Source organism: Erinaceus europaeus, chromosome 3 (assembly GCF_950295315.1).
Source record: "Erinaceus europaeus chromosome 3, mEriEur2.1, whole genome shotgun sequence".
Classification (NCBI taxonomy): domain Eukaryota; kingdom Metazoa; phylum Chordata; class Mammalia; order Eulipotyphla; family Erinaceidae; genus Erinaceus; species Erinaceus europaeus.
Window position 1 is genome coordinate 137,737,292 of NC_080164.1, and position 23,568 is coordinate 137,760,859.

The 23,568-nt window shown below is 39.0% G+C and overlaps 1 protein-coding gene across 20 annotated transcripts in view; it reads right to left on the bottom strand.

The window, feature by feature from the left end:
- The window catches only part of ADGRL3 (adhesion G protein-coupled receptor L3), an 848,379-nt gene extending 828,990 nt beyond the window's left edge, over positions 1–19,389 (bottom strand). For all 20 annotated transcript variants that reach the window (XM_060188015.1, XM_060188014.1, XM_060188010.1 and 17 more), the window contains exon 1: positions 17,955–19,389. The gene's annotated coding sequence lies outside the window, so the exon portion shown is untranslated. The remainder of the gene's footprint in view (positions 1–17,954) is intronic.
- Positions 19,390–23,568: the final 4,179 nt, after the last annotated feature.

Sequence of the window (23,568 nt, forward strand, 5' to 3'; positions counted from 1 at the left end):
CCAGAGTGATACTGTGGTGTTGGTTTTTTTTCTCTCTCTCTCCCCTTCCATCAATTTATAAATAAATTAAATATTTTTAAAAGAAAATAGCTTCAACAAAGGATGAAAAAATAAGACAAGCAAGAAAAGCTATCAGTGTACTATGTTTTTGTTTGCACTGTGTGTTTTATGCATAGTATCTAATTTAATCTTCACAGTAGCTGAAATATAAGTATTCTTTGACCTTCATTTTATAGGGGGAAATTGAGGGATGGGGGCTTATATAATTTTCCAGGGTAGTATAATAATAGGTTTTAACTCTCACATCTTTAACTCATATGTTTACATACCTTTCTACTTTACCTCTTTGCTTCTTATATAGTTTAATGTTAGTCATATAGTTCTCTACCTGTGTATTATTTTCATTAGAAATATTTTTTAAATGCAAATTTGTGCTCAAACCTCAATATCATGTGTAACAACACTATATGAATTATTTAATCTTTTCCTTTTTTTTCTTTTACCAGAACACTGCTCGACTCTGGCTGTAGGTGGTGCAGGGGATTGAACCTAGGACTTTGAAGCCTCTTTGCATAACCATTACGCCATCTACCCCTGCCCTATTTACTCTTTTCCTATGAATAAATCTCCTAGTGAAACTTGTTTGAGTACATATTTGCTAAATACGGATCATAATATTCTATTTAGGTTTTCACAAATCTCTTCTTTTATAAACAGGCTTCATTTATTCTAACAGTATCTACTGATAACTTACTCCTAGTTTTCATACATAAACAGTAGATTTGGTTATTAAGAAAAAAGGAATGTAGACACATTAAGTACTTGATATCTAATGTATATACATATCTAACTTGTAAATAAAGAGATGTTAAATTGCCTTGGAGGTCAGCAATAACATACTCAATACTATATGTTCAAGGACCTAGGTTCAAGCCCCTAGTCCCCTCCTGAAGAAGAGCTTCACAAATGGTGAAGCAATGCTGCAGGTGTCTCTTTTTTTTTATTTTATTTTATTTAAGAAAGGATTAATTAACAAAACCATAGGGTAGGAGGGGTACAACTCCACACAATTCCCACCGCCCAATCTCCATATCCCACCCCCGATAGCTTTCCCATTCTCTATCCCTCTGGGAGCATGGACCCAAGGTCATTGAGGGTTGCAGAAGGTAGAAGGTCTGTCTGGCTTCTGTAATTGCTTCCTCGCTGAACATGGGCGTTGACTGGTCAGTCCATACTCCCAGTCTGCCTCTCTCTTTCCCTAGTAGGATGGGTCTCTGGGGAAGCTGAGCTCCAGGACACATTGGTGGTGTCTTCAATCCAGGGAAGTCTGGCCGGCATCCTGATGACACCTGGAACCTGGTGACTGAAAAGAGAGTTAACATACAAAGCCAAAAAAATTGTTGAGCAATCATGGACCCAAAGCTTGGAAAAGTGGAGAGGAAGTATTAGGGAGATACTCACTGCAAACTCTAGTATACTTCTGCTTTCTTACTTTGGTGCCATACTCCAAACTCAGTCATTTTCTGCTTTGCGTTTCTACTTATTTTTTTTTTTTTTTTACATGCATAACGTTCCCCAACAGGTGTCTCTTTTTTCTCTCCCTTTCTATGGTCAACTTCCCTCTCAATTTCTGTATCTTATCACATTTAAAAAAACGGAAAGGAATTGCCACTGGGAGCAGTGAATTCTTTGTGTAGGCACCAAGCCTCAACAGATAACCATGGTAACAATAAAAAATAAAACTGCTTTGATATAAGATAATTGTACAGTGGGCCCAACAGTTCAAGGAGCATTTTCATGCAGTTATACTTTTTTTTCTTGTTTTCTTTTTTTTTCCCCAATAGTTATCCTTGGGACTTGGGGCCAGCACTACAAATACACTTTTACCAGCTGCCATATTTTCCTTTTTTCTCTCCTTCTCTCTCTATTTTACTTGAGAAGTTGAGAGGGGGAAGGGGATATAGAAAGGAAGAAATAAAGGTAGACACCTGCAGAACTGCTTATGAAACTTCCCCATGCATGTGGAAAGCAGGGGCTTGAACCTGAGTCCTTGAACATGATAACATGTGTGCTAAACAGGTGTACCATGATACAGCCCCTATGTTTACTCCTCCTACCCCCCAAGTCCTCTCTACCCACCCAACCCCCACAGAGCACTGCTTACATCTGACTTACGGCTGTGCTGGGGATTGAACCTGCCACCTTTGGTGCCTCAGGCATGAAAAGCTTTTCACATATACACTGCGTTGTTTCCCCAGCCCTCTATGTTTACTTTTTTTAAAAAATTTTTTTATATTTATTTATTTTCCCTTTTGTTGCCCTTGTTGTTTTTCACTAGTGTTGTAGTTATTGTTGTTGTTATTGATATCGTCATTGTTAGATAGGATAGTGAGAAATGGAGAGAGGAGGAGAAGACAAAGAGAGGGAGAGAAAGACAGACACCTACAGACCTGCTTCACTGCCTGTGAAACGACTCCCCTGCAGGTGGGGAGCTGGGGGCTCAAACCCGGATCCTTATGCCAGTTCTTGCGCTTTGCAGCAGGTGCACTTAACCCGCTGCGCTACCGTCTGACTACCCTATGTTTACTTTTTAATAAAGCACAAATTATATCCGTAAATATGCTCTTGTGTAGGTTTAAAGAAAATATAGAAGAGTGAAATAAGAATTCCCAAACTCACTGCCAGTAACCTACCTTAAATGTGTATCTCTATGGTTACAACCAGAAGTCACAAAAATGCTGTAGACCTGTTAGTCCTTCTACCAAAGAATGAACTAATAAAATCAAAATCAGCAGGTAGTGACAGCAGTGTAAATATGTCAAGGCATTGTACATCTGCTGTCTTCCTCTACCATTTTACTTAAGCTAATAAACACCTCGTACTTCTTACCTCACTCACTATGGACAGATCTCTAACTGAACTTACAGTTAGTACAGTGAAAAAGCATTCTTACTAATTATGAACCATGATGTTCTGTTTAGTTCTTTATGAACCTCTCCTTTCACAAATGATCTCCATTTACTCTAAATGTGTTTACTGACAATTTCCTCCTGCCTTTCATATTTTAGAATAGCTCAAGCTATAAAACCAGCTTTTTTTTTTTAAGTGTGTGGCGGGGGAAGCTAAGTTAATGCTTGGCAAGAATTAGAGAAATGTGGCACAGGCACCTGGGTGAGCAGTGGTGTATACAGAATTTGCATCGGGGAGACTTTGGGTTCCCTGCCCCAAGAACAGTATATACCGGAGCCATGTTCTTGTCTCACTCTCTCTTAAACAATATATTATGTAAGAAATTAAAGATTTGGGAGCAGAGCGAAAGCACACAGGGTTAAGTGCACATAGTGCAAAGCACAAGGACCTGGGCGAAGATCCTGGTTAAAGCCCCTGGTTCCCCACCTGCGGGGGCGGGTGGGGGGCCTGGTGTCACTTCATAAGCAGTGAAGCAGGTCTGCAGGTGTCTTTCTCCACCCACCCCACCCACCCCACCCCTCCTCTCTTAATTTCTCTCTGTCCTATCCAGCAACAACAGCAACAACAACGAGAAAATGGCCAACAGCAGCAGTGCATTCATAGTGCAGGCACCTAAGCCTCAGGGATAACCCTAGAGGCAAAGAAAAAAAATTAAAGATTCACTCAAAGCAGAGAAAGAATCTAAGAAAGTTTATGAGGATATAAAAAGTGGATGGTGGAGTTCTTAATTCTTCATATTTCAGTTTCATTGTATGGTTTTGTTTTAATATTATGCTAAACTCAAAGACATTAAGCACAGCTCAATTTAAATGTTAATAGCCAGTAGATTTCATTTTTTATTACTATTTTATTGACCTCAGCTTTTATATGTTGATATATATGAAAGCTAATAATTCTTGGTAAGCTACTAACTTTACTAAATATAGATAATTGAGAGTAGCTACTATACATATCTAAGAGTTAACAATTCTTAAGGAACAAGAGATGAAACAGATGAAGCAGTTATGCACAAGGACTCATGATTTATATGGATCAAATGATAAAAGTCAAGCAGCAGTTATTTACTCTTTTTCTCATTAAATGTACTTCAAGGAATCTGTGCAACAGAAATCATTTAAAGAGTCACATATTGCATTTACTTATTCTAGCAAATTATGACAACTCACATGAGGAAGAAATGTATGAGCTAAAGATAGGATAGCAGGACTAAATTTCAGACTAAAAATGTCTTCAAAAATTAATGATATTGAGAAGTAAAAAAGAATTATGCAAACTGGACAGAAGAACCTCAGTTCTACTATAACCACCACACATATTCACATAAAATACATGTTAAAAAATCATATGGATAACCAAGCTAAAAAAAAACTATTAAGTAATCTCTGAAAACATTATGATACTGTATTATGCTATGTTGAGTGATTTTGATTTTTTACTTTTTTCACACACACACGGGTGCAAAACCTCTAAAATAACATCTACTAAACTAAAAACAAACCAGATGGACTGGTACGTCACCCTGTGACACTAATAATACGCAGTCCTTCATATATGTAGCTCACTTGGTTGTAAGAAAGTAGGTTAATTTCTCATTTATAAACCTAAAGTTTCACTTCAGACCCCATTATTTTGATGTTAAAGTGGCTCAATCTCAATACCGTTTTTATTCGAGGAAGGAAACATACAAACACACCATAGCAATTTCACTATCATCCATTATTCAAGAATGGTCTCATTGAATAAATATCTGCTCTGAGGCTCTAAGCAAATTTCATTTCTGAACACAACTGTCTGCAGTCAGCAGGCTATTTCATCAAGATAAGATCACACATTCAATCAACTGCACCCCCCAGAAGGAGATACTCAAAAGGTTGCTTAATAATGTCAATTCACAACAATAAAAACAAAATTAAAAAAAAAAAAAACGTTGATAGCCCATGACCTTTAGTGTTCTTTCTTTTTCAAAGACTTCTAAAAAATATAGGAGTTCTCCTTAATTCCATTTCAGGTGGCTCACCTCCTAACAAAGACACAGAAGCTAGATACAGTCCAGGGCCCATGAGATAGAGCATATGTGCGCATGTATCCACAAGTTAGGGGAAAATATACACCTTAAAGCAAAAGTGCACAATTGTTTGTAGTGACTCAATAAGTGCAGCAAGTAAGTGGAAAGACCTTAAAATGACACCATAAAGTACTTAATGAAATGTTTTCTACTTAGACCTACATACCATCCTCACCTACTTCATATTTCACTTCCCTCAATCACTCTAAGGTTAACCTTAGAGCTAATCTAAGTAAGGACAACAAAAGCCGGATAAGAGCAAGAGACTGGCATACTTTATTGATGGCTCTTTGGGTTACTACCAAGCTACCCCATCATCTGGGGCCCCAGTCAGAAACCCTGGGATTCCCATATAAATATGATGGGCCTAGACTTCTGATAGATCCTTCTCTCCACCATCGCTGTTCATCTCCATCAGGAACAATATCATGTATCCTCCTGTGGGCTTCTAAGGACCTAGCCCTTAATGTAGAACAACAATAATAGGGCTTGTCCCACTCCTCGAAAAGAAGCTGGGTCAACATACTCTGCCACTCGAGGAAGATGGATCCTGAAATAAGTGCAGCTTAGAATGTTCCTAGTTATGACTATGGAACACAAGCTCAGACCGACAGGGATGCAGAGGTTACACAGGCTCATGTGCTAAATATAGGCCCCAGATCAGATTGACAGGGTTTACAGTTAATGATATTTATATACTTTTCCCATATTTGAAAGCTACTCTCTCTGCCCTGATCCAGCTTTCTGGTTCTATTCCCAACTCTGACATCATCTTTCCAGAGAATACTTTTAGTCCACCTGCATGTTAACTGTTGGGCTCAGGCAAAATTTATTAGAGTCATGGGCCCCTTAAAATACACCTAAAGTAGACTTGCTAGCTTCTTCCTACATAAAGACCCCCAATTTCATTTGTTATATTCTTACCTTTAAGTTCCTGATTATTAAATAATTTGTTCTTTTATATCTTAATACTTTTCTTTCACCAAGTTGTAGATGCTAACATGATGTCTACCTGACTTCCCTGGGCAGATGACCGCACTACTGTGTCGTGGAACCAATCCCACAAATCCAGAGCCCTACCCTACTATGGAAGACAAAAACAGGCTGAGAGTATGGATCGACCTATCAATGCTCATGTCCAGCACAGAAGTAATTTCAGAAGCCAGACCTTCCACCATCTGCACCCCATAATGACCCAGAGGGTTAAAGAATAGGAAAGCTCCCAATTAAGGAAAAAGGATATGGAATTCTGGTGGTAGAAATTGTGTGGAATTGTACCCCTCTTATCCTATGATCTTGTCGATCATTACTAAATCAATCAATAAAAAAAACATAGGAGTTTCTTCTAATTGGATGTTCTACTAACCTTTAAATTTTTTTTCAGATTATATTTATATATTGCTGTTTATATTGAGCTTGTACCTAAAATTAAAAAGAATCAATAAATTTTGTTTTCAGGAACCAGGTGGTGGCGCACTTGGTTGAGTGCACATGTTATACTGTGCCAGGTTCAAGCCCCTGGTCCCCGCCTGCAGGAGGAAAGCTTCACAAATGGTGAAGCAGTGCTACAAGTGTCTCTCTCCCTCTCTATCAACTCCTTCCCTCACAATTTCTGACTGCCTCTATCCAACAAATAAATAAAAATACAAGAAAAATCTGTTTTCAGTAAAGAAAAATTAAAAACAAGAAATTTGAGTATGGGAGGGGTCCGACTTATACAAATATTTCAGTTTATCAAGTGTCAGTATCAAATAGTACCCAGACTTCTAGACCCTAGATATCTGCCATCTGACTAACATTATTACTCTTTAGGTTGAAGTATATTTGTATTGGATTCTTTAAGTACCTAACAAACTTGCCTATATACAATTATCTGAAATATCCTATTCAATTAACTTTTAGATATTATGATCTTAATATTTACTTGAATAAACATGTATTCACCTCATAACATGACATAGCACATACAATAGCAAGTGAAAATATATACTATAAACAGATGAATGGATTCATATCTGCAAGCCCACCCTGTTTGTAGAATCACCATTTCTTGTTTAGGAACACTTAATTTCTTTTCAGTAATATATTTTACTGTGAAGTTCATACATATCCATGAGTTATATACCCAATAAATGGTGTATGCCTTAGAAGATTGTTATTTGTTGTCAGTTTGGAGTGGGGGGGTGCAGTGAGGAGAGCAAGTGTTCTTCAGGGCTTCACCACTCTCAGCCAACTTTTAAGATAAGGCAGTGGGAGAGAAGGAAAAATATATCACAGCACTGATGTTTCCTCCAGTGCAGTAGAGATCAGTATAGAACGGGGAACTTTTTTCACCTGAGTATCCACAATGCATAGATAATCAACAATAAACCTATAAGGTCAACATTATTATGTATATTTTTAATCTAGGGTAGCAACAACTCTGACTTAAGGTACCACCATACCTGTGCTCTGTGCCCTTAAGCACTATGCAACTGAACACCGTATGATGGAATGGCATGTGTTGATTATCTAAAGTGACATCTTGTAGATATCTGGTGGGTTTTCAGACTAGCAAAACCCTGACACTTGGGACAATTTCACAGGTGTTCTTGAACCTGAAGATCAGGGTTTTTATTTGCATGTTTTTGTTGGGTTTTCTAGGTCAAGTGAGTAGTGAAGCACTTTCCAAGTTCACTTTGGCCATTGATGGAAAGAAAATAGGCCTCTATTTGCTGGTTTTTGTAAACAATTCTCTTAATGCCTGAACTGCCTTGGTAACAAAGAATCACTGTTTTAATATAAATTGTATTAGTCTTTTCCTCTCTCTCTCTCTCTCTCTCTCGACAAGATCCTTCTTTGAGTTTTTTGGGTTTTTTTTTTTTTTCTTGTTCAAACTATGTGTCTTGATCTGAAATGTGATACCTATTCAGATTCAGACTGTGGTTAGAATCCAATAGGCAGAGTGATAGTGTGAATAACAGCGTGCAACTAAAGCAGATTCTCAGTGGTATCCAAGGTACTTTTTTGAATTTTATCTTATGCCTAAGCAAATCGTCTTTCTTTCTCTTTTTTATTTTTATTTTATTATCTTTATTTATTTATTGGATAGAGGCAGCCAGAAATCAAGAGGAAGGGGGAGGCAGAGAGGGAGAAAACAAAACACCTGCAGTACTGCTTCACCACTCTCAAAGCTTTCCCTATGGAGGTGGGGGATGGGGACTTGAACCTGGGTACTTGCACATTGTACCAGGTGCAACACCATCCAGCCACTCTTTCTCTCTTTCTTTCTTTTGATATTTGTTTTTTGTTTGTTTGTTTGCTTGTTTTGCTTTGTTTTCTCTCCTATCTCTTTCCCATGGCTGATTATTCAAATAAAGAAGAAGGACACAGTGCACAAAAGTGGAAGAGGACTTAGGCTGATGGTGGGAATGGTGTGCAGACACCTTATCAAGGGGAGATCAAAAACAGCAACCCTATAACAAGATGTTCTGTAAATGATCACATCCCCAATAAAGTGATTTCAAGAAAAAATACTTTTAAAAAAAGAAAAAAATGAAAGAAAGAAAGATACAGAAAAAGGAAAAAATATTCTATCAAAGCTCCCCTCAGAGTGGTAGGGGTTGAGTCATGTGCATAAGCAGTCTCAATGTCCTAACCTCCATCCTTTTTTAAGACAGTGAGAAATACAATATTCTCCAAATAAATTAATAATTTTGGTTTAAGGCTAGTTGAAGGCATTTCTGCAATCATAAGAGAAATAATGAATACACCCAAACTATTCATTCTTGTAAGCTGCATTTAATACATATAACAACTGTGATTCTATAAAAATATGCAGCATTACTTGAACTGGATCTGGTGTATTGCACCAAAATAAAGGGAAATTCAGGTCCTGGAGCATAATGGTGGAGGACCTAGGTAGGGGGTTACAGTGTTAACACAGAAAACAGAAATGTTACACATGTACCAACAATTGTATTTACTGTTGACTGTAAATCATTAAACCCCCCAATTAAGAAAAAAAAAGATATAAAGTCCAATTTAAAAATATGTAGCATTTTGGAAGAAGTGTAAGATATTATTTGTTGGGAGTCGGGGTGGTAGCGCAGTGGTTAAGCGCATGTGGCCCGAAAGCGCAAGGACTGGCTTAAGGATCCTGGTTCAAGCCCCCGGCTCCCCACCTGCAGGGGAGTAACTTCACAAGCAGTGAAGCAGGTCTGCAGGTGTCTATCCTTCTCTTCTCCTGTCTCCCCCCCTCCATTTCTCTCTGTCTTATCTAACAACAACGACATCAATAACTACAACAGTAAAGTAATAAGGGCAACAAAAGGGAATAAATATTTTTAAAAGATATTTTAAAGATAAAATTATTAAAAATTAAAGTGAAATTTAACTGAAAACCTACCCAAAAATAAATGTTGATTATTTTAAGAGAAAATGGTTCTCTAAGCTCATTTTCTAAAGTAAACTAGTTGACAGTATCACTAAAATTCACCACATACATGCAACTGAATGGTTAAAGCCAATATAATGACAAAAGTCTATAGATGTTTTATGTTAACTAAAAACTATTTCTTAATAGTCTCTTTGTCCACTCCTTAATGTCATAATCAGTATTCTGAGTCAAGGTTCAAACAACCATCAACCACTGACAAATCAGGAACACAGAAAATTTGAAAAAAAAAAAAAAACAAATAGACATAAAAGTTAACCAGTTTGGTCCTTCCATTTTTTTTTTCCAGAAATAAAATCTCATACAAAAGAATGCAGCCAGTTAGGACCATTTCCTCTTAACCAAAAGTACTTGGAAGAGTTTTGAAGAAAGAGGGTGAGGGGATGAAGGGTGGGGAGGGCATGGGCACGGGCAGGTGACCAAAACAAAGTAAAACAAGAGGCAGTTGCAAAAGCTCTGAGAGAGTCAGCTGTCAATGGAACGCATTTTAGTATTCAGGTTACCCACCCATGCGGAACATCAAAAACTGGGCTTGAGTCTCTCTCTTATTCTCACAGGCTTGGGCTACTGTGGAGCCACTGGGGCTGTCTTGAATAGTAACACACTCTGCCTCTGCGGGATGCATAAACACCAACACAAGCTGATCAAACAGAAGGGGGTGTCTTTCTACTTGGCTTTCATTTTCTTGAGTCATACTTTAAAACACTTAAGTCTGGTACAATTTAGCAAGTCAGCTGGCCCATATGCAACTTAACTTTTCCATCCATTTGTACCACCTACCATGGTGTGCACTCTTTCCCTTTTAAAACAAACGCTGAATAATTTAGACAAAAGTAATACATTGTAATAACATTTATTATTGGCAAATGTCGCTATAAAGTACAGATGTTAATTCTAAAAGTCTGCCTTGTATATTGTCTTTTAAATACTTGTATTATTTAAAACTGTTTTGGATGTGAATTTCAAGTGTTCATCTTAAAACTGAGAGAACTTGAAATCTGGGATTGTAAAGCTTTTAAAAGTATCTGAATCTTTAAATCTCAGAAAATTATGATAACTTGATTTGGTTTCAACATTGTAGAAAATTCTGATGCAGCTAGAGCTTAAAGAGCTGCTGATTCTATATGAAAAGATGATCAAGAGTTTGATTTAAAATTTCTTAAGCAAAATTGCTACTTTCATCTTATACCTGATTTAAAGTCAATCTTTATACACAGCACTTGGTGACTACCAAAAAAATCTTGTCAAGGAATGATTTTTAGGTGGGAAAAGTGATAGCACAGCATAACACGTTCAGATAAGCAAAAGAGCTCGGAGCTAGGAAATTAAGAAATGATAAAGAAAAAGACATTTGAAAAACAAAGTTTTCTCAACTGCCCATGAAAATATTATTGATTTTCAGAACTCTTCAAATGACATTTCACTTAGTAATGCTATGTAAGGGCATTTCTAGTAATACTATGACTGATTCTTCTTCTTCTAGCGTTTGCCCTTCTTCCGTAGCCAGTCAACAGCATCAGGTTCATCCTGATGTAAAGTTTCGAGACCTCCTTTGAATCTGGAGAGGTGGCAGTCGTTGACTATGTGGGTCATAATAATAGGCATCACTCACTAAATGCTCCTGTACCAGGTAGTTTTATGTCTGCTTCCTATTCTCCACCTTAAATCAACAATGCAGATCTTGTGAATTTTTTTCTACTTACAGAAATGATAAGAGCGAGAATATTGTGAACAGGAATTCTACTTAAATATCTATTATTCCAAATGTGATTTCTTGGGCATTTATAAGGATCATACCCAGTTACACTCAATGGAGTATAGTTTAGTTTTTAAATTGCTAAATCAGAAGTAAGCAGAGTGCTAGAGAGATAAGTGCTGCTGTCCTAATTTCAGTGACAGCTAGGATTAGGAATTAGAAATAGCCTGGAATAAATATTCCTGAATTAACATATTTGATAAATTTCTACAATTTAAAGTTCAAAAACAGATGTCAAATGTGCTAATCGGAAGTATAATAGTTTAGCAGTAAAACTCTAGAACCCAATAAAAACAATCTTCTTTAGGCATGTCACCACTCACAAACAGAACTATATACAGTAAGTATATCATTACCCTAAGGATCCTTTTTCTGAAAATGGCCTGTTGTGATGCTTAGACAGTGATTAACAGACTTAAGAGTGTAGTGAGTTGTCTTGATATCACTTCAGAAAACTGATTTCCTCACTAATAATTCCCAAAATGCATAAATATTCAATTAGGGACTTTGAAATCCAATTTTAATTGGTCATTCATACTCTGCCCAACTTCAAATTTAGCCCAAGCTAAGAAAGGTGCTTTATTAGTTTTGACTACTAAGAAAAATGCCAATAAGTTTCCATGAGTTTTAAAGTGGAAGCATAAAATAAAGCCAAGACATACTCTGAATCAATCAGATGAAACATAATTGCTTAAGTAAATCACTTGGGAAATTGATTGTTTTCCTGGAACCCTCTTGGGAACTAGTAATAATAGTGATGATAATAACAATAATATTAATAATGGCAGTAGAAAATATTTGTATTACTATTATCATGTGCCCAAAATGCTTTATCAATACATTTTGCATTTATTTCCCCATTAAGTCTTCACAATAATCTATGAATTAGGTACAACTGCCAGATATATTACTAAATATAAAGAAATTGAGGCATAGAGAGATTTAGTATTTTGCTAAAGTCAAGAAGTCTGCTAAAATATTGGTAAAAATAGCCCACAGTCTCATTTCACCACTGTCTTTCTGCTTCTCCAGATACTGGATTATCAGACTCTGAGATCTGGATTTTAAATTTTTCCAGTACCTTTCTAAATTATTTTTACTAGTGAATTATCACTGCTTTACAGAATTACCAGAGCTCAGGAGTATATTCACACCTATACATGATGCATAGAAGTCACCACACCCCTTATCAAAGTTCTGTGTCCCCACCCCCAAGAAGGTCTGTACATACTCCCTCTCCCAGTAGTTTTTTACTATTAGCAGGTCAGACTGGAAATTTGCTGTTTCAAACTTAGTCTCACTAAATAGGAACCAAAAATTTTAAAAAATATCTGCATTAGAGACAAAGTAATAATTATACCAGATAATTAATAAACAAAATATCCAAACTGTCTACTAAAAGCTTCAACATTCTGTTTTCTCATGCTAGCTAACTCCTTATATAGTCAAAAGGCATGACAGTTTCTGAATACAAGAAGGCAAATCTTGGGAAAGTCAACATCCAGAGTTCTGGGGCCTTCTGGTCCCATGGCCCTTATACACTCTTAAAAATTCATGATCAAAATCACCTCTTGATTATATTAGATATTTTTATAAACATTTTTATATAGTAACAATGGGGTATTTTTAAGGTACAAGGATCCACAAGTACTTGCTATGTGCCATCAAGATAATGATGCTATCATATATTTTATAGAGTCTGGGAAACTACACTCTATATTTGTTAAACAAAAATAAGAATGACTTCTCACCAAGGCTTATTTAGTAACTTCTCACTAAAGTTATTTAATAACTTTCATCTCACCTTTTCTGTGCTCTAGGAAATCTTCTAGAAGAATTTGTTTTGAGTTATCTAGATCATTTTCAATTTTATTAAAAATTTAAAAAAGTGTACGGGAATGTAGTTAATACTGTTTGGAGCAATAAGTTGTTGGACTTGGAAGCATAAGATCATGAGTTCTATCCCTGACATCCCATGTGGCAAAGTCATCTCTGGTTCTTTCTATCTTGTACTAATAAATTTTTAAAATTTAAATTTAAAAAATAGGAGTGAAAACCAATTAACCATCTTAGCATTATTATTACAAAAAGATTTTCAGAGACCCTCTGATAGTGTCTTGGGGACTCAGTTTCCCCCAGAATAAACTCTAATGAAATAAAATTATCTGATTTACAAAAGCACTGACACTGAAATTTTATCAGACAAAAAACACTCAGTTGAGTGGTTTAGTTTTACCAAAGATAATTTTCATAATAAACAGAATTATCATATGCAGTTTTTCACTTACATTCTTAAATAATATGAATAAAATGTTAACTTACTCTATTGTGCACATGAAATCACTCTTGTGAAAAAATCCATTAACACTAATGTCTTATTTTAAGAGTCAGTAAGATAATAAGCAAGATGAAAAACTCTCCCCTTTCATCTCCCCAAAACAAGGAGATTTCAGTTCATTCCAAGGTGAATGACTTATTTTAATACATTTTTTATTTATGAATATAAGTACATCTCACTATTCTATGAAAAAAAAACATATGCCTGGACATTTATACAGTGTTAGAGTTTATTTTACTGAACTACATAGATTCTTAGGATTCATAAATGCTATCTAGAGAGATGCTCAAACTATTTTCTCAGACTGGACAATAAACATGAGCATCAAAATAACACTAAATAAAAATCTGTCTTTTTCTATTTATCAAAATTTTTCTAACTGGGGGGACCACAGGAAAATGGTAGGAGGACCCTGCTAGCATTGAATGTTTTACTTATATTTTACTACAAAATAAGCTACTCTAGAAAGAAGTGAATTTGCATTAAGACCCAAAGACATCAATGCAATTGCAAACTAAGTGTAAGTATGTCCTTGAAGGCAAGCAAAAACTAAATTACAATATAGCTTCAGTCTCTAGGGTTCCCAGAGGAGAGCAAATGCATATTTTGAATGTAATGCAAATCTAAGAAATCAGTGAGAAAATAGGCTTGCACAAACTTTAAGAGAAGAGCATCTCCTTTTAATTCTAATTGCTCAAGTCATTCACACCATGTAAATTAAAGCTGCAAAGTATTTTGCAAAAATCACTTTGTTCTTAAAAACAGAAATCACAATAAGTTTTACTCATTTATTTCTGTACAAAAATACCCTTCTTCTAAGAGTAACTGTCACTCCTACTTGGCAGCTCTTTTCAAAAAGAGTTTCAATCAACAGTTAAGTGGTCCAGATTAAACCTGAACAATCCTCTTTAGCATTTAATTATCTAATTTCAATTCCTTTCTTTCTATAACCTTTTTTTTAATTTTATATTTAAAATTCCCTTGGTTATAGCTCCACAAGGAATCAAAGGTAAGTCAAGCCCATAAGAATTTTGTCATTCCTGATTACTAGAAACAATGTCAAGCACAGTGGCCCAAACTAGTCAGTCTTATACTTGCTATTATTCCCCAAGAGAAGCAGTATTTAAATCTTGAAAATCTATAAAAATGGTTATTAAGAAGATCATTCCTGAAAGGTCATCCATTTCTGTTTCTGATAACTGCTCTCAGTCTGAAGGATAATCACACCAAGCAATTTAAAATGAGATATCAAAAGTATTTATCCATCAGGCAAATCGCATATTGGCTTCTCTTCAGGCCAGGCCAGGGAGGCGTGATGAAGCTTAACCTGCCTATCTGTAACCCCCCACCTCCACCAGAAGAAAAAAATATTTTAGTAGTTCAGATAAAACTTCATGTTAATATTTCCTACTATGAGCTTATAGTCCAATCAACTACAAATACCAACACGGCAGGTTATTGACTACTGAGTAATGAAGAAATGCTATGGAATGGCATTCAGGCCACATGCTAACACATTCACCTTCAGCTAAAGAAAGCACAATACACTGACAGACACAGTTCTAATGACATCAGGACCTGTGGAATGTATGGCTGCTAGGAAACACATGCTGCTAGGAAACAAAGACAGAACTCATCAAATCTTCTAATATAAAGACTAGGAAGCATTGTGATTAAATCTTCTGAAATGAGAGGACACATATTCTTTCATCTTCACATACATTTGCAAGTGTACAGACATTTCAGACGTAATCTCTAGAAGTGAAAGAAAGACATGAAGCTACATTTTCTTCAATTAAGTTATAAATAATTCTCTTATCTATTTTTTCTATTAGATGAAAGAACTAATAATATCCATTGTAAAAATATAACAATCACAATCAGGGATTTAAATGAATCAATTTTTTTGCACCTTAAACCTATTTTCCCCCCAAAATCATGACCTTCTTTTAAAAAAAAGAAATGTATAAAAGATTGTACCTGAAATTAAAGTATTGTGTTACATTTACAGTACTCTAGTTAAAATAGAACAGTCATTTTCAGCAAACACCAAAGAATTAGTGAAAGCTAATCTACAGCTAAGGAATTTAACACATTTTAATTATTGTAACTAAAAACAATTCCAATTTTTAAAACTTCTTAGAGACTGTTTAGCTTAGTACATTTTAGCATCTTTTTTTTGTTAAACACCCCCCACCAAAAAAAGACTACTCGAAAAAAAAAAAAGCTATTTTAACACAAGTATGTTATTTAACTCCTATAAGATAGTTTTTATCAAATTATTTGTAGACCTCTTTTGGTTTCCAGAACTGACCATTCTATCTGTAAGCCAAATGTAGGCAAATTAGGCAGCAAAGACCCAGGTGATTTAGTACTATTTACAGATTTGTTTATACATATACATATATACATATATACATATACATATACATATACATATACATATACCCCAGAGTAATCTGGCTAACCTCTGCTTAATCTCATAGGAACATAAGTTAACAGTCGCCAAAGGAAAAAATACTAAATAAGTGTATTTTTGTAGAATCTACAATGACATTCTTTAGTGCTGATAGCTCATATGACACTAAAATTAGCAGACCGCCTATTTACTTCAGAGCAAAACACAGAAGGCAATTCTTCCTTCCAGAATCTGTGTGTCTCCTCATTTCCCCAGCAGCTGGCTGGAAAGATGTAAAATCAGAGGTGCAAAAAGCTTTTATTAATACTTCCTAATGAGTGAGCCGCCCAAGAAAGTAAGCACACCACACGCCAGTAAGTTGTCTCTAAAGAGACTGGCAAGGCTCTTTGCACAGTTGTTTACAATGTGTTCTAACTACCGCAGGCGAATCACACAGGAACAAGGAGGAGACACCCAGAGGTGGCTCGCTAGCCTCTACTTCGCCCAACTGCTATGCTCTCTCTGGTCATAAATAAGGCTGCGCGCTTTTCTATCCCATCAAGGAAAGTGGCCAAGGGAATTTCCAGGGACCAGGGGTTTATGTTGGCTTGAGTGAGTTATTTCAATCTGCCAGCTCCGGTGTGTAGACTCTATTCCTTGGTCCTAATCAGGGCCAATTTGGAGTGCGTCGAACCCTGCACTAGAGACTCTTCACAAGCCGCACGCAGCTTGCGTAGCTGCCCCTCACCGGGAAGAAGGGACACTGGGAGGCTCCGTCGCAACCCCGATGGTCCCCAGTGGCTTCTACAAACTACATTTTCCAGTTAAGCGGTTCCCAGGTGATTTCAACACGCCAGCCTCAGCTCAAGGAACATCAGTTCTGCCATCCCAACAGATATCTCCTGACCATCCATCCCTGAGCGCACTAACACGTATACACCAACAGGCACACAACGACCCAGGGGCCAACTAACACTGGTAGAGGAGGTCACCCCCTTGCGCGCGCGCGCGCGCGCGCACGCACACGCACACACACACACACACACACACACACACACACACATATGTCTTTACTGCTGGAGACGGGGTACAGGCATGCTCAACCCCTCAGCTCTGACTTGAGAACCGCGGAAGCGGTGCGGTGGCATAGATGTCCCGCATAGCCAGAGCCCCCTCTTCTCTCATGAAAAGCTTTGGGGTACCTGTCCTCCTACCTGTAGCCCAGCGGACCGTGACCATCAGCCCTGTGCCCACCCCGCCCCATCCGTGCAACACCGCCCCCAACCACGGCCCCGTGTTCATTCCCAACACCGCACCGCACCGGGCCACCCAAAGTGGTATCTTTCTTCAGCCCAAATCTCCAAACAAAGCCTGGACAAACAAGTCTAAACCAAACTGCCGTGAAGGGGACACAATGGGAGGGGTGCGGGGAGGCAGCAGGCTCCACAACTCAGGGGCGCAACCTGGGCAAGCGGCCACCCTGGATGCTCCAAGCAGGCGTGGAGGGAGGATAGCAGAGGGCTCTTAGCCCCGCAGTCCCCAGCACCCAAAAACCCAGCTCCTCACCCAGTCCCTGTCGGTCCTCCAGCCCGTTCCCATTTCCAGCAGCACCCACTTTAGCCCAGCAGGGAGAAGGCGCCCCCTGGTTTGTTCTCAGCCCCCGCCAGGGGATGACACTGGGATGAGAGAGGAGAGAAAATTCCCGAGTGAACAGTTTCGACTGTGCCTCTGAGAAGGCTAGCGATGTCCTCTCTCCTTCATCCCACTACGACGCCAAAATGCCCAACAGCCGGAAAAAACCTAGAATCCGTGCCAAACCCCAGCGCCCACCAGCCATGAGGCTCCCTTCCCGCCCCGCATCACGATCGGATGAATGCGTGTGCGGGCGAGTGGGAGGTGAGTGTGTGGATCCCGCACCCCCTCCATAGCCCGCCCCGCGGATGCCGCCGCCTGTGCCCGGCCACAGCTATTAGAGTGAGAAGAATAAATTACCTTTCGTAACCGCGGGTCCCTGAGATCGTCCCATCAGCTGTTCAACAACCTGCAGCAGGGAGCAGTTTCTACAATCCAGCCATGGAGTCCAGGGAACAGAGAGACTGGCCCCAGCGATGACACCGCCACCACACGCAACTGGGAATGAAAGCCAAAGCGCAACGAAGGCAGCAGGAAGGTGGATACCCCAGCCAAGGAACCAACAACAAAAAGTCTCTCCTTCCCCCGTTTCTTCTGCTACACAGCCATAGAGAAAGGGAAGGGGGGGATGGGGGTGGAGAGAAGAACCAAATGCTTGTCTTCTTTTACGTTTCCACGTTACACACAAACCAAGGGGGTGAAAAGGAAGAACCGAGGAAGACAGGTTCAAATGCCTCTCCCAGTCCACAGTTGCACAACTTCGGAGTCAGCCTTGGTCTCCAACAGCCGACAAGGAACCCAAGCGGGAGCTATTAACATGCGGCAGTTACAGCTGGGGCTGTTTCTGCTGCTGCCGCCGCTTAAGAAAAGACGCTGCCGAAGAGACCAAAAATCCTCCACCATCCCCCCTACCCCAGTAGATCTTTATATCCAGTTGTCCCACCCCACCCCCTTCTCTTTCTTTTTCTTCCTCCTCGTCCTCCTCCTTCTGCCTAGGAGCGGGAGCGACCGTGGAGGTAAGAACAGCCGTAAGCGCCAGGGGTGGCTGCAGCTCTTTCAAAGCTTTCTCCTTCTCCTCCTCCAGCTGTTGGGGTGCTTTTCTCGCCGAGGGTCTCCTCTGGCGCCCGCAACCTGCGCCAGGAGCCGGAGCGAAGGCCACGCAAACTCCTTCGCCGGTGCACAGCGGGGACGCGCGGGCAGGGCGAGTGCCGGGCCACCGAAGGCTGCGTCCCCGGGGCCGCGGAGCCCCGAGCCCGGGGGGTAGCTGATTAGCTCGCCGGCCGGGCCAGGCAGCGGCGGGCATGTGGGAGCTTCATTGCGCGGGCCCGGGCTCCGCGCCGCCGCCTCTTCGCTTCGGTCTCTTCTTCGACTCCCCGAGAGCGAGAGAGGCTCTGGCGCTCTCAGACACGCACACACGCGCGCGCGCACACACACGAGCGAGCTCCTGCCAAAGCAAACCGTGCAAGCCGCGCGCGCGCACACTCGGAGGAAGAGGACGAAGGCAAAAAGAGAAGAAAGAAAGAGGAGGGGGCGAGTCACTGGCGGCGGTGGCGGCAGCGGCAGCGGCAGCAGCAGCAGCAGATGCCTGAGCGGAGGCAACAAGCAGTCTGAGAAAAGCCAGCAAAGGCAGCGGCGGCGCCCACCCAGACCAGTGGCAGCATCTGCATCCCCGCTCTGGGAACTGGAGCGAGCAGGCGACCGGGCGACGCGCGGAGAGCCTGTCCGAGCGCGGGCGCGCTGGGGCCGGGAAGCCTGCGCGCGGCGGACACCGCCGGGGCCCAAGCCGAGGCCAGAATGCGCTGCGGGCCGGCGGGCGGGCGAGCGCCAAGAGCGCCGCGAGCTGGGGAGGGGGGCTAGCGCCCGGTAAGGGGGTAACTGGCAAAACCCGGATCTGGAGTTCGCTTAGACTCCGTTGCGCGGGCTCCACCTAGCAGCTCCACCAACGCTGGAGGTGGGAACGAAGAGGACTGCTACAACGAGAGGCTTCCCTTTCAGGGTTTGTCAAACAAAGGGTACTTCTTGCAGCTTTCAGGCATGCTTCTGTCGTTCGTTTTCTCTCTCTCTCCCTCTCTCTCTCTCTCTCTCTCTCTCTCTCTCCCTCTCTCCCTTTTTCTCTCCCTCCCCTCTTTCTCCACTCTACCCTCTCTCCCCCTCTCCCTCCCCCCAGCGCTTCTTTCTCTCAACACCCTCCTTTCCTTTCCCCACCTCTGTTCATGTTACCACCCCACCCCAGGTAAGAATGCGACGCCAGATTGTAAATCCTGCTCAGTGTTGAGATTAAGAATGTGTTTCCTCCATGTGCAGTTTATTGCATATTTTCATTATACAGATATCGAGTGCCAATTGAATTTCCTCCCTTTGGACCATTCCATGCTCTTTCAAACTTACCTCAGAGTGCAAGTTCATTGCAGACTTTAAACTATCCTTTAATAACTGCATGCGGGGATTTTATGGCTTTATTTCACAATGCTAATAAGAACTACCACCGTGTATATAAAAAGATAGATTCCAAAGCAGTGCCTCTAATAGAGAATTCTACTCAAGTTAACTGAGTGACCTTGGTCAATTACTGAACCTCTGTGCCTTCTTTGTAAATGAGAGGTTTAAGTGGATAATGTCAAAGGTAGTTTCCTGTCCTAAAATTTCAAAATAGCTAAGATGTTTTCTTTAGCAGTTAATCCTAGCTATGGTTATGAAAGAAACTAAGTTTTATTATATATATATATATATATATATATATATATATATATATGCAACATGCACATTATTTATATTCAGAATGTCCTCTAAGAGCATATAGGCAAGTTACATCAACTCTGGTACATTAGAGGACCCTAAAGTCTCCTTAGAATTAACAGGCCATGCCCAATGCCTCATTTATTCTTCAAAGGTAAATTCCAGTCCCAAGTAATCCAAGAAACCTTTTCTTAGCAACCACAGTAAAAAAATAATAAAATAATAAAATTAAAAAATCACCCCTTCCACTATAATCCCTTAGCACTTTGATGATATCTCTACAATAACACCTAATTCATTCTGCCTTTTTTCATATTGTTTTGAAATAATTATTTTTTTCTATGACTCCTTAGATTATAGGTTCTTTTTTGAGTACAAATGCCAAATCTTAGTCATATCTATAACATAAGATTACTTTGTATCCACAGTAATTTTTACTTGGTAGTTTTTTTTTTTTTTTAACTGGAGGGGTATTTAAATATAACATTGAGGGTTCAGGAAACAGCATAATGGTTATGCAAAAAGACTTTCATGCCTGATGCACCAAAAGTCCCAAGTTCTATCCCCAGCACCACCATTAACCATACCTGAGTAGTGCGCTGGTAAAATAATTCATAATAATAAATTAAATATAATAGTGAAGTCTAACCAACTGGGTGTTCAAAGACTCAACTTGGGCTACTGAATTTGCCTAATGTCAGACATCTGTGACAGCTCCATAGTACTTAAAGAAAATGTAAGCTGATATCTGGAGTACTTGTTAAGTAATTTTGGACAGAGTAGACTCTGATTGTGAGAAGTGGCTCTTGTAAAGGAAGTAAAATGGCAACTACTTAATTCATGTTCAAGTGACTACATGTAGAAAAAAGTAATAAAATATTATAATGCAACTTGAAAGGTATTAATTTGATTGTATTTAAAGGTGTTATACCAAGAAAAATGTATATAGTACTTAAAGACCAGTTTTAGAATCAACCTTGTTACAACTTGACAGGTCCAGAAAAATTTTAAAAATGAATAAAATTACAAGATGGAGTTAATATATTTAGTAATATGTAATATATCATTAATAAATAATTAAATGAAAACTAAGCACGTGAAGTTAAGTCAAAATGTCGGCCAAAGATGAGTTGCCTCAACATAAGAAAAATTTTTAATAATGAAAGAAAAAATTAAAAAATGGAAGTGAGTGATAGTTCAAGACAATCAGAAAAAGGAAGCGAATAGGGTAATTATTTTTACAATTTAATCATATATGAAGGTAGCAACTTTTACAGCAGCTATCATTATTTTAGGGTCAAAGTTAATATTTCTTTTTTAAATTTTTTATTACCTTTATTTTATTTATTGGATAGAGACAGCCAGAAATTGAGAGGGAAGGGGGAGATAGAGGGAGGGCAACAGAGAGACACCTGCAAGACTGCTTCACCACTCCCAAAGCTTTCCCCCTGGGAGGGAGGGTTGAACACCAGTCCTAGCGCACAGTAACATGTGCACTCAACCAAATGTGCCACCACCTGGCCCCTAAACTTAATATTTTCAGATTCTTTTTATTCTGATAATACTGTTCAGGCATGCTCCTTAATATATGACACATTTTTCTAGAAAGAAATTTGATGGAGGAGATAGCATAATGGTTATGTAAAAAAAACATTCATGCCTAGGGCTTCAAAGTTCCAGGTTCAACATAAGCCAGAACTGAGCAGTGCGCTGGTCTTTCTGTATCTTTTTTTCTCTGTATATCTCTTTCATTAAACATAAAACAAATACAGTATATTTTATAAAATAAAAAATTTAAAAATAAATAAAATAATAAAATATGTACCTGAACAGGAGTTGGTCCAAAAAGGATGACAGAGGACCTTGTGGGGGTTGTATTGTTATGTGGAAAACTGAGAAATGTTCTTCATGTACAAACTATTGTATTTACTATCGAATGGAAAACATTAATCCCCTAATAAAGAAATTTTAAAAAATATAATAATAAAATGTGTTACTTGTATATTATTTGTAATATATGTATATTATTGTATGTAATATTATTTATAAATAGAGATAAATAAGGTTATAGACAATGATTTGTACAATAATATATGTCCTAGTCAAAATTTTAAGTATAGAGGTGGCATATAAAACTTGTATAAATGGGAGTCAGTTGGTAAAGCAGTGGGTTAAGTGCGCATGTTGCAAAAGGATCCCTGTTCCAGCCCCTGGCTCCCCACCTGCAGAGGAGTCGCTTCACACGCTGTGAAGCAGGTCTGCAGGTGTCTGTCTTTCTCTCCCCCTCTCTGTCTTCCCCTCCTCTCTCCATTTCTCTCTGTCCTATCCAGCAACAATGACGTTAATAACAACAATGATAACCACAACAATGTTAAACAACAGGGGCAACAAAAGGGAAAATAAATAAATATTAAAAAATTTAAAAACATGTATAAATTCAGCACAATCTTAGCTTTTTTTTCATACTTAATATGTGCTCTCATCTGAATGGAATTATTGGTTATTCAGTTAGTGGAGGGAAAGTTAAATAAAGCAAAACGTATTTCTTGGATGATATAAATACACTGTATTAATCAGGATTCCTGGTGACAGTGAGCAGCAGAAACACAAAAAGGCACGGACCTAAACAAGATGAAAATATATTTCTTTTTGAAGTCAGTCTATAAGTAGGGAATAGAGAGTTGTTATGACCCTCCAAGAGCATCCTAAAGCCAAGCACATCTTTATCATCTTACTCAAATCTAGTTCTAGAAATCATGCTTATAAGTAAAGAACAGGAAGAGAAAGGCATACTCACATTCAATGACATTTTCCTAAAGTTGTACACACCATTTCCTTTTTCATTTCATCCTCAGAAATGGTCAAGTGGCAATACTTAACTACAAGACTAATGGAAAATGTTGATTATCCCAGGCAATCATGTGTCCAACTGAAAAATCAAGATTCTTTCATGATTTAGCTCTTTCTCAGCATATGACCTGACATTGTGCACTGCCCTGAGCTAAGCTTTGCATAATACTTTCAGTTACCAAGTTTTCTTCTAGCGTTTGCCCTTCTTCCGTCGCCAGTCAACAGCGTCAGGTTGAGCCTGATGTAAAGTTTCGAGACCTCCTTTGAATCTGGAGAGGTGGCAGTCGTTGACTATGTGGGTCATAGTTACCAAGTGAACAACTAACATAGAGACTGGAAAGTGTTTCCTTCACAAAAAAATGATCTCTGTTTCAGCCAGATGTCAGTT